The sequence below is a fragment of the Lepidochelys kempii genome, chromosome 1 (assembly GCF_965140265.1).
Source record: "Lepidochelys kempii isolate rLepKem1 chromosome 1, rLepKem1.hap2, whole genome shotgun sequence".
Classification (NCBI taxonomy): Eukaryota; Metazoa; Chordata; order Testudines; family Cheloniidae; genus Lepidochelys; species Lepidochelys kempii.
Genome location: NC_133256.1, coordinates 9,684,878 through 9,697,111, shown reverse-complemented (window position 1 = coordinate 9,697,111; position 12,234 = coordinate 9,684,878).

The window sequence follows — 12,234 nt, the reverse complement described above, 5'->3', positions numbered from 1 at the left end:
AAACTAAGGTTACAGGACCCCTGGGAGCGGTTAAAGGCAAGAACCACCATCATGTTAAGCTTCCGCCTCTGCGACTTATTTCTGTGGCTCTAATTTTACATGCCAAAGAGGTCAGTGGTGGAAATTTGGAGCTGCAGTGAAGCCAGAGGTGAATTTGGCCCCTTGCATTTGTTCTCCGGGTTCATGACCTAGCCCTCCTTGTCCTTAAAACTCTCTGTGGGCAGGATCTAGACCACTGCCCCTCCCAGCCCCTCACTGTTCCATCCTACATTTCCAGTCCTGTTGGCGCAATAGCCTTCTCCCCGGAAGCGTTTGCCATCTGGAACAGCCTTCCTGAGTCTCTCTGCTTCACCAGCTCTCTGCCCCTTTACAAACCTTGTCTGAAAAACCTCTTCTGTCCCTTGTCTGTTCCTCTGTCTTTTCCCCTGTGTGATTGGCCCTGTGACATATCATTGGCATCTCTTTGCCATGCATTGCCTTTCTATTGCTGTTTTCTGTCACTTACACCCTATACCACCATTAGTTTTGTAGGGGAATGCATTCTGGGATACCACTGGGGGTGGCAAAGGATGCTCTCTTGTAACCCCGTTCTCATTTTAAGGCTCTGCATACAGCCTTCAGAAGTTGAGAAAACTTTGACTGGGGCAGGAGGTATATAGACGTTCCTTGAGGTTCTGAAAGTCACCCTCTCTTGTGAGGAGAGAAGAAAAATTATAGACTAACTTATTTTTGTTTCACCCTTTTCCATAAGTCCTATAGAATTTAGTTTCAGAGTAACAGCCGTGTTAGTCTGTATTCGCAAAAAGAAAAGGAGTACTTGTGGCACCTTAGGGACTAACCAATTTATTTGAGCATGAGCTTTCGTGAGCTACAGGACTAAACCCAATAAGGGGTCTTTCAAAAGTACTTTAAACCCTACGGCATCATATTCCTGCTATATACCCGCTATAGAGTTTTTAACCCATCCAGTGGAATGGGGTGTCAGTCTGGGCAGTTTTGGAATACTTGTTATGGATCTCTGTTACATGTCCATAGAACCCTCTTGGCTTAGTCCCTAATAAATTTGATAGGACTCATCTCTGGGAGCAGAATGCAAAACAGCCTGGCCTAGTGGGGCTGCATACAGGACTCCTGAGCTGTAGCCTAGGCTCTGCCACCGACTCCCTTTGTGACCTTAGTCAAGTCACTTGACCTCTAATTCCTCGGTTTCACCGTCTGTAAAATGGGGTTAATAATTCTGGTTTGTGCAACTGGAAAGTGACAGGGGAATGGGAAGCATTAATGTTACTGGTTCCTAGAAATCTCTTAAGACCCCTTGCGTTCCACTTTACCGGGTAACCTCACAGCAGGATGGCGTGAGGGTTGGAAGGGACAGCAGATAACAGAGGCTTGAATAATAGATGCCAGGGTGGGGGGAAGTGGCTGACAGTGCACTGATTACAGGAGGTGGAGATGAGCTGGGTAAACTGGAGTGGGGAATTGGCAAGGGTGGCAGACGCTCCGTGGAGCTGGGCTGGCATCCACTAAGGATCAGACGCCAGCAGAGGAGGAAAGAAGGGAACTGGCTGGAGCCTGGCACTGAGAAGAACGGCAGAGAGAACTGGAGGGGCTGGGTAAGCTGAGATCATGGCGGTCGCTAGGGGTCCAGCAGGACAGGCCTTGCAGACAAGGACAGTCATGCCGATGTGGCTTGAGCTGTAGGGTTTGTGTGGTGGAGGGGCAGGGGAGCCGGAGCAGCATTCTGAACAGGTGATTGTGTGGAGAGCAGGGACTGAGATCATGGAGGGGAGGGAACTGCAGGGGGGGGGGTGTGTGTGAGAGAGAGAGAGTAGCAGGGTGTGTGTGTGTGTGTGTGTGTGTGTGTGTGTGTGTGTGTGTGAGCAGCAGGGGGTGTGTGTGTGAGGGGGGAGCAGATTCTGAAGAGGCGGTTGTGTGGAGAGCAGGGACTGAGACCATGGCGGGGAGGGAGCGGCAGGAATCCAGGCCCCAAGTGACAGACGCCTGGCTGAGCGATATCCAGCAGAGTGAGGCTCTTGCGGCTGCCGCAGAACCACCGTTGCTGTCCCGCTGCTGGGCCATATCCCATGGCTCGGCACGTGCTCTGGGCCGCGACCCTCTCCTGCCACACTTTAGGAAAGCTGTGGATAAATTGGAGACAGTCTGGAGAAGAGCGACAAAACTGGTAAATGGTTTAGAAAACCTGAGCTGTGAGGAAAGGTTAATAAACTGGGCATGTTTAGTGTTGAGAAAAGAAGACGGAGGGGGACCTGATAACCGTCTTCAGGTCTGTTAAGGGCTGTTCTAGAGAGGACGGGGATCGATTGTTCTCCGCGTTCACTGAAGGGTGGACACGGAGCAATGGGCTTAACCTGCAGCCTGGGAGATTAAGGTTAGGGTGAGCAGGTGAGAGTTTGCCTAGTGGTTAGAGCCTGTGGTGGCAGCCCTGCCTAGTGGCAGGGGAAAAGGGAACCCAGGCCCCCCCACTCCACTGGGCGACGACCCAGGGGCCCTCTTGGGCATGGTAAGGAAGGTATCCTTGGGGTGCATCATGGCTGGTGGTTGTCCCTTGACCTGGCCCATGTGCCTCTGCAGGCTAGGGAATCCAGGCTTGGTGCAGCTGTCCTCATCCTGGCATAGTTCCTCCATAACAGTGAGTGCAGCTGTCTCTCTCTACCTGCCACCTTGCTGGGTGCTGAAGTGACTCCCTTTTAAGCCGCTGCTCCAACTGGAGCATGCCCAGAAGGGCTGCCAGGGCTGGGCTTCCCGGGCCCAGAGCTGTTCCTGCACCCCTATCTCTCCAGAGAGTCTGGCGCTAAAATCCAGCCCCACCAAGACATCTGCTGCACCAACCAATTCAAATTCTGGTGCGTTCCTTCCCCAATGTGCTTCAGCCAGAGGGTCTGACCCTGCAAACCCAGATGGCCGGGATATAATTCCATGGGAGTAATAAGCACCACACATCCCCGGGAGGGCTTGCAGGATCAGCGTGTTAGAAAAGATGCCATTGGGAGGGTATAGTTTGTCTGTGTTCACCAGGGCACCACAGAAATAAATAGAGCTTCGATCTGAAGAGAAATGCAATTAGAGCTTTACAATGAATGCCACTTGACTCAGAGCAGGGCCTGTGTGAGGAATTTATGCAAATAAGAAATAAAGCACTTTGTTAACCAGCCTGGCTCATTTCAAGTGTCAAGTACAGGGAGGACAGCTATCTAAGACAGTCCTAGAGTTCGATCCTGGCCAAGTCCCCTTCCAAAGTAAGCCAGGGGAACAGCGCCTTCTCTAAATTTGTTGGCACTCAGAATAATATTGTTGCAAATGGAAAATCTGACACTGTGATGATGGAGATGGTACAAAACCAGCAATCCTGGACAAACTCAGAATCTGACACTAACACACCAGTAGTCTAGGCTTAAAATAAACAGAACCAATTCTATTGTTAATACTAATTTCTGCCGCTTCTTGGAATTTCATGGGTTTACATTCTCAGGAGCGTAGAATGTCCTTCCCCGCTGAGAGTGCCTCCTGATACTCTAACATGGATTAATATGTTCCCCTGCAGACATCGTGTTTACCAGACATCCTGATAATGGAATTAAATTAAAATCTCTATCTGGTTCTGGGGAGACCAATTCCCTTCTGGTCTGGGTTAGTCTGTACCGGGAAGAGGTCTACTAACAGGAAGGAAATGTGGAAAAGGGTAAAAAAATGATAAAGGCTCTGACAGGATAGATTTATGACGAAATCGCAGTAAATAGGAACAGCCTGGTTAAACAATGACTAGCGGGAAGGACATAATTGTCTGCAGATCATAGAAACATAGGACTGGAAGGGACCTCGAGAGGTCATCTAATCCGGTCCCCTGCACTCAAGGCAGGACTAAGTATTATCTAAACCATCCCTGACAGGTGTTTGTCCAGCCTGCTCTTAAAAATCCCCAGTGATGGAGATTCCACAACCTCCCTAGGCAATTTATTCCAGTGCTTAACCACCCTGACAGTTAGGATGTTTTTTCTGATGTCCAACCTAAACCTCCCTTGCTGCAATTTAAGCCCATTGCTTCTTGTCCTCTCCTCAGAGGTTAAGAATAACAATTTTTCTCCCTCCTCCTTGTAACAACTTCCAGACTAAACAAATCCAATTTGCAATAACAATTTGCATTGACGTAATGTATTTATTGCCAGGGTCCCAAAGCCCTTTACAAACATTAATTAAGTCTCACAGTGACCCTTTTAGATATGCAAATGTATTTGTTTTACAGGTGGAGAAACTGAGGCAGAGAGAGGTTAAATAGTTTGCTCAAGATGTCAAAGCAAGGCCTTTCCCTTCCATCAGTACAGTGCAGTCATTTAGCTCCTCTGGGACAGTATGCATCAGCTTTTTAACAGCACACAGCAACACTGTACATTTTAGGACAGGAAGTGAAGATATTTTGTGTTTGGAACTGCAGAGGGAATTCAGTGAGGCAAGACGCAATTATCCAGTTCCTCCTCTGCCTTGGTGGGTTCTGCGATTTCTGGCGGATTTGCTCACCTCAGAGGTTTACGGCAGTCCTCAGTTTGGCTCCTTTTGTCAGTGGCACAAACCTGCCGTTCTCTCGGCTAATCTCATCACTGGCCAGCTTGGGGAAAAGGAGGAGAACATTCCCCGCAGTCTCTGCTGGCCCACCTAATGGGTCGGGGGATAGGCCAGAAACCTTCCCCTCTGGTGGGACCCACAGTCCAGATCAACTCCTCTTATATCAAATAGGGAGTTGGGGGGATTGGTTTAGCTTGATTTTTGGCTTATTGTGAAAGTCGGGTACTTATTTACCATGTGAAAGTTGACAACTGTGATTGCAGCCCAAGATGGCTTGGCCAAGGAAATTGACATCTGCTCTGCCAGTGAGGGATCACTTTCCAAATTGACAGTGGTTTTGCTTTTCAATATAAAGATGGAGCTGACAGGCACATGAATTTCGCTTGGCAGAACCTCGGCGAGTGGCTGCTTCCTTGTCAGATATCGTCTATTCGTCTGAGAAGGAAAAAGCAATTGTGGAACGCACTTGAACTTGACTGCGAGAGTCTGTTAAGGCCAGGATTTTATTAATGTGTATTCCTTCTTAAATTCAATATGTTGGCTGTTTGCTGTATTTTAACACAATGTACCGGCGGAGATTTTCCAGTGATAGATTTAGTCGAGAGGGAGATGGCACTTACCAAAGTTGTCATGTCCTACAAAAGGTTTTTTTTCTCTCCTGCTGGTAATAGCTCACCTTACCTGATCGCTCTTGTTACAGTGTGTACGGTAACACCCATTGTTTCATGTTCTCTGTGTATATAAAATCATCCTACTGTATTTTCCACGGCATGCATTGGATGAAGTGAGCTGTAGCTCACGAAAGCTTATGCTCAAATAAATTGGTTAGTCTCTACGGTGCCACAAGTCCTCCTTTTCTTTTTGCGGATACAGACTAACATGGCTGCTACTCTGAAAGATACCTTGGTGGGTCTAGGCTAAGAAGCTTCCCTCTCCATTGTCCCCCTGCAGTGGGGCCAGGAACTAATGCAGCGACTGCTTCTTCTGAGGACCCCTGGAGATGCTTGTCGCGGCAAAGGGCGAGGGAGGAAGGTGTGGGCATGACTCTCAGACCCTCACACGCTGGAGCTGGCCAGATGTGCAGGAGGAACTGTCCAGCATTGGTGTAGAATCAGACATGCTCCCAACCCCCAGCCCCAGGAACTCCAGGAGGGATTGTGCCTCCCACTGCTCTCACTGGCGTGTGTGTGTATGGGGTGGGGGGGATCTCCACAGCACTCCCTGGCTGGAGCTGCACACAGCTGAGCCCCAGGTGAATTGTCCAGGATCACACTATTTTCTTGAAGTTTCCCAACTGCACAGCTCTGTCGTGAGGTCCACTCGCCCCTAGGGCGCCTCCTCCTGGCCGCTCTGAGGATTAGCTCTTTGCTGCGCCCTCCTCTGGCCAGCTCACCATCCATCATCCTCTCTTACCTTGCATCCTCTCGCTCTCAGAGCTGCCACTTCCTGTTCATGTCTTGGCCCCCACGGCCAGGTCACTATGCTCCTCCCCTTCCAGGGTATCCAAGTCCTTTAGGGTGAACTGTCCCTGGCAGTCCGCTCTCCGCTGTCTGGTCTGCAACACTTCCCCAGGGGCTGGTAGGGGAGCCCGGGCCCACCCTCTGCTCTGGGTTCCAGCTCAGGGTCACACTAATCAGCAGCCAAGCTCTGCCCTACCCTGCATTCTGCTGCCTTCCCTACCGCTCTGGCTCTCCCCGTGTGCTGGGCTTTCCGGCCCAAACTCCCTCCTCCCAGGGCGGCTGCAGACTCCTTCCCTGCCACCCCTTCTGCTCTCAGCTCCTGGGCTTTAGCCAGGCCCCTCCTGTTCCTGTCCAGCTAAGCCTCATTTAATCAACCCCTGCTCCCCCCTCCGCCAGCTGCAGCCCGGGGAGTTAATTGGCCCTCCTGGCCACCTTAATCCCCTCAAGCCTTGTGTGGGGTGGGCACCCTATCACAAGCTCCAAGAGGGATAACAGCAGTGGATGCTACAGTAGCCGTGGATGCTACAATGGACCGGCCCTCAGCATCTTAACTGCAGTGTCATGTAATCCTGTGCAGAGCACCGGGGCCAACCCACCAGCAGCTTGTGTAGGACAGCGCTCTGCGTCAGTGGTGGGGTAGCAGCGGGACAGCTGAAGAAAAACGCTCGTGTAGACAAGGCCAGTGAGCCAGTGACAGAGCTTGGAACAGAACCCAGGGCTCTTGATCCCTGGTTCCCTGGCCCATTTCAGCTCCCTTCCAAAGAGTGTGGCTCTTTGTGCAGGGTATTGTAGCAGTCTGTGGCATAAGGCATAGAGCCCATTACTCTCTCACTGCCGTTTGTCCTTTGAGCACACTCGGCGTGAACTCAGGAGGGCTCGCCCTGACCCATAAGCTGGATCAGAAAGTTCAGTGTCCTCGCTCAAGCCCTGGTGCTTCCCAGCCATGTTTGTCCCAAGGCGGGTTATTTACCAGGGTGCCTTGGTCTGTGATTAGTGAGTTTTATTGTGCAATAAACAGCTTTGCTGAAGCATTCCTATTTGCCGGTATTCCCTCTGGCAGAAAAAGTCCCATTCTCCCAGAGAGATGGTGCCGCTGTAACCTGTGGATCTAATAGTTTTCATTTGATACTGCAATTATTTAATTTTAAAGCCCTGCCAAGTATATCCACTGAGCCATCTGTTCTGTGTATTGCTTAAGTGGAAATAAAAGTGTCAAGCTGTAGAAGATCAAGGTGCTACGTTACTGTGTTTGTTTGTTATACCTCTGGGTTTGATGAGGAATGCTAGAGGCACCAAGTATATGACTCTTACCTAAGGACGAACCCGATTCCTCTGTCTTTCCTTGAACTGGTAGAAGGAAGGATAATTTTGTTAATGCACAGGAGTGGGAAGCAGACAGCCTGAATCTGAGCCCTGGCTCCACCCTAGATGCCCTGGGAGACCTTGGGCAAATCACTCAGGCCAAAGTTTTGACATGTCTAAATTGGAGTGCCTCGCTTGAGACCCCACAGTCCTGATATTCGGAGGCGCTCAGCATCTGCTGCTCCACTTGGCTTCAGCCAGAGTGGTGAATATTTGATTTGGCCCTTCTAAAGACCAGGCCCATGGTATCCCACGGTGGGCACCCAAAATCAGTAGCTACTTTAAAAGAGTTTGGCCTTAATCTTTGTGTTCCTTAGTGTCCCCATAAATCAAATGGGGATAATCCTTCCCCACCTCCCAGGGCAGTTGGGTGACTTTATTTATGAGTGTTTGTAGAGTACTTTGAGATCCTCAGGTGGAAGATGCCAGAGGACAGCAAAGTACCGTCATGGACCACCACCTGTTGTGGGCCAACCTAGCAGTCAAGTGGGCAGTAATACTTTGGTCTAAGTTCAGTCACTGGGTTTAACGTGTGGGTGCTGGGTGGTGTTGGTAGCCTGTGATGGACAGGAGGTCAGACCAAATCGAATGGTCTTTTCTGGCCTTAAACTCTATGCTCCGTCCTGTGTTCTCTGCACTAATCATTCTGTTTTAAAAAACAGCCCTACCTGTGCCCTCAGGCTGGGAGTTCTAGAGCTATCGCAGGGGTTTGGATGCCCACTTCCCACTAGATTCAAGTGGATTTGAGTATCCAAGTTTCCTAGGTGGCTTTGAGAATCTAATACTGTCTTCTAAAATGCCGTGTGGGAGCCTGAGTGCAGTTCTCACTGAATGCTCAAGGTAGACTATGAAAATAGGTAAGCTCTGCCCAGACCTGTTGGAGCTCTCGAAGATCTCAACACGAATGACCCAATTTTCCTAAAAGCATTCGAAGGCGCTAGTTCTCCTTAAGGATGGCTGAATCAAGGAGGAGGAAGTTCCTAGACCAAGTCAAGCTAGAATTTCCCAAAACTTGAACATTTCTTTTCCAAAAGTGAAAGCAAGCTCTCATTTTCCATACCCGGCTAGCTCCGATATGCCTAACCCAAGATGTTTCAAACTTTACAAAAGCATTCTCCCAGGGGAAAAAGAACATGCATGAGAAAATTTAGGTGAAAAGCAGCTTGTCTGAGGAGGTCAGAGGTGGCTGTGAAGCATGTGGTATAAATCCACCTTAAAGTAGAAAGCCGGTTACACCTTCACTATGGAATCATAACTAATAGAACATGCCAAGGAGGCCAACCAAAAGAATCCCTCAGTCAAACGCTACTCAGAGAGGGAAATAACGGGACTCACCACACAGAGGGCATCCAAAGTGTGGTCTCGGATAGACAGGCCTGGTGGAACCTTGTTTGTGTCTGAAGTGACATCTATCCAGGCGGGGAGGAACTGGCTAATAAAGACAGTCTTGGCATGGACCATATGTTCCTAACCACTGGAACTGAGGAAGCTCAGAAAAAGCTACCTGACAAGCAACGGCTTGTGCATGAGCCTGTCTGAAATGGGCTGATCTCATTCTGCTTTCCCATGAATGGGCGGCCACAGCCCTAGCATAACTGGCCGGCTTGATTTCCTTATCTCAGCAGTGACGCCAAGATTTAATGGACGCCAAGTAAACGTAACGCCCTTTCTCCCCTAGATCGGGTCCAAGCGGAGGCACGCGGCCGGGGGTGGCGATGGGAGAAGCTTGCACAGCTACCAGCCACCTGGTCAGAGGATAAACAGAGCTGCTGCTACGGCACCGTTGACAAGCACTGAATTCATGTTGGGAAAAAAAGGGGAGTGACGCAGGTGCTTGAAGATCTACAGCGAGATTAGGCAAAGGAGCCATTACCAGCGGAGAAACACGGCAAGAGAAAAGGGGCCCCGGGAGCTGCCAGAAGGCTCAAATGCCGACTGGCCTCATTCGCGGGAAGGATGGAGCGTGCAGAATGGCACGCATCGGGTGCGTTACTGTGACAGAACAGAAGGGGGCTGGGGCACCTTTCCTGAAGCCCGGTGCCTGGCAGAACTGAACGCCCAGCTGTGTCCTCTGGGGATTTGTGTCATGACATATTTATCCTGCAAAGCCTAAGAGTGAATGTGTAGAACAGTGAGAGGGCTGGACACAACACCGCGGCCTTGCTCCTGCTGCAGCTGTGAAAAATCTTTCCTCAGGCTGCCAGGCATCCCTGTGTCCCCATTTCTGATTGGAGGGGTGGTGGGAGCTGTGTGCTGGACAGTAACCAGGGAAAGCTGCTGGTGCAGTAGGTGTATTTGGCTTCTGTATTGTTTCAATGGTCCAGTCTGTCACTCCAGGGGCACTGGGTGGTTGGGGCAAAGACACTGGAATATGCCAGCTCTCGGGCTTACAGAGCAGAGAAAAGATGGCCCTGTGGGTAAGACACTGCATGGGACCAGGGTGAGCTGAATTCAATTCCCAACTCGGCCATAGACTCCTCAGTGTGACCGTGGCAAGTCACTTCACGGCTCTCTGCCTTGGTTCCCCCTGTGTAAAACGACCCTTCCTTTGTCCTGGCTATTTGGATGGTAAAATCCTTGGGGCAGGGTCTGTCCCTCACTGGGTGTAGTACGAGGGCCCAGCAGAGTGGAGTTCTGAGCTCAGTGCTACTGAAATACCGATAATTTCTGATAAACGGCTGATGTTCTAATGTGGCTCGGGACTATTCAACAGTGCTAAACACAACCTTGCCTTGGCTTTCTCTCTGGCCCCACCTCTGGCTGCTAGGGAGGGCTGGTCTCTTCTCTGTCCTGCCACTCCCCGCTCCCTCTTTCACGCCCTACCCTACTGTGTGCTGAGGGCTCCGAAATGGGGTGCCCAGCCCACACAATAGGCAGAAATTTATCTCCGTGGCATCCTCTGCCAGCACCAGCCTGCAGGACGCATCGCTCACCCAGTGGAGAGCTTGGGCTCCAAGGCTTGTTTAGGAAAGCAAAGGCTCCCCCAGGTCAGTTGCAGGGCAAACAGGCATAAGGGCTGCTGTGTGCTTCAGAGGAGGGAAGGTGAGGTATAGCTAGGAAACGCTTGAAGGGTCAGGAGCTGGGTGGAATTGCTAAAGGGGTGCAGAGCCTTTCCCATGCAGCTCAGTGGCTCAAATCCAGCTCCTGCTGGCAATAGCTCATCTTTCCTGATCACTCTTGTTACAGTCTGTATAGTAACACCCATTGTTTCATGTTCTCTGTGTATATAAATCTCCCCACTGTATTTTCCACTGAATGCATCCGATGAAGTGAGCTGTAGCTCACGAAAACTTATGCTCAAATAAATTTGTTAGTGTCTAAGGTGCCACAAGTCCTCCTTTTCTTTTTGAATGAAAACGGTTACCTCCAAGCCTTCATCCCACAAGTCCTTGTGCGTGGGTGGCAGGCAGCCCTGGAATATTTAAAATGGGGCATACAAACCGCACACTGGCCAGGGAGGGGTTAATGAGCTGCTGTGGGCTCAGCCAGCCCCAGTTTTGGGGGCTGCTCAAAGGAGAAGGCCAGCTCAGCTGAAGGGAGGCTGGGCGGGAGAGTGGACCTCTTGTGCTAGCCCCCTGAAGTGGGGCCTGGCTGTGACCAGAACTGACTCAGAGACGGCTAAATGCCAGAGCCACCCTGAGGGAAGGCAGCCCTGGTGCATTCCCTTTCTGAGGAGGGGTATTGCATCCCTATTATCTGAATGGGGCTGCTGCAATCAGCCGCTCCCAGCCCCTCAAGAGGATGTCTGCCCTCGCTACACCTCGGTTGGCTTGCCCCACACCGAAATCTGTGCAGGGATTTGTCACAAGTCCTGAGGCAACAGTGTCACAGGGCTCCAAAGGGGAGGCTGTAACAAGTTAGCTCTTGGCCCTTTTGCGGGAGTGCAGAGTGTGGGAAGAGGGGGCCAAAGAGAAGCTTAGCCAAACGCTCTGTGGTCTTACATCTGTAACCCCCCTTTCCTGCCTGGGTTACTCAGGAACAGACATGCCCCTGTGTGTCTGGGCACCTGATGCTGTTGATAGCAAAGGAGATCCCGAGTATCCAGGTGGTGATGTTGGATAGGTGGGAATCCTCTTTCCACCCCGCTGCTTCAGTCCTCTTACTTGTACAGAAATGAACCTTGCGGTGCCTCTGCCTGGCTGGGCCCTGTACACATTAACTGGCGTGTCTCAGGAGCCTCCAAGAATAAACCTGAGCTAGTCTGTGCCGTGGGTCTAACCTCAAAGTACCGATTATAAACAATACACGACCAACGTACTCAGACTAGAACAAACAGACCTTTATTTAACAATTTAGAAAAAAACAGGCTATAACAGATTGAGATTAATGAAAATGTCACAGCTACTTTACCTCAGTAGGGGGCACTTCAATACATCAGTTAATAAATGAAGTTTACAATAGTCAATGAAACATCACTAACTTACATTTACACTGGCACCAGTTACCGCACCCCTGAGAGTGCACTCCTCCTAATTTCAGTGTTTTAGACACTTGTGTGGGCACTTGAAGATCTTGAAGCCAGGGACAGCACTCCGTTAGTCCGATAAAGCAGTCCCGCCGAAGTAACAGAGGGGAGAGCGATTTTAACTTGGGATCAATCCAGGCTGCACCACCCCTCTGAAGATGGGAGTTGTTATAACCAGGGGCCAGTAACCCAGAATCCTGGTTATAAAATAAGACCACTTTGTCTCTTCTCAGACTCAAGGAAACTCAAGAGTCTCTTTGCTGTCCCCCTTCTCAAAAAAAGAGTCCTACCAAAAGTGGAAACTAGGTCAACTTACAAAGGATGAATATAAACAATTAACACAAGTATGTAGGGACAAAATTAGAAAGG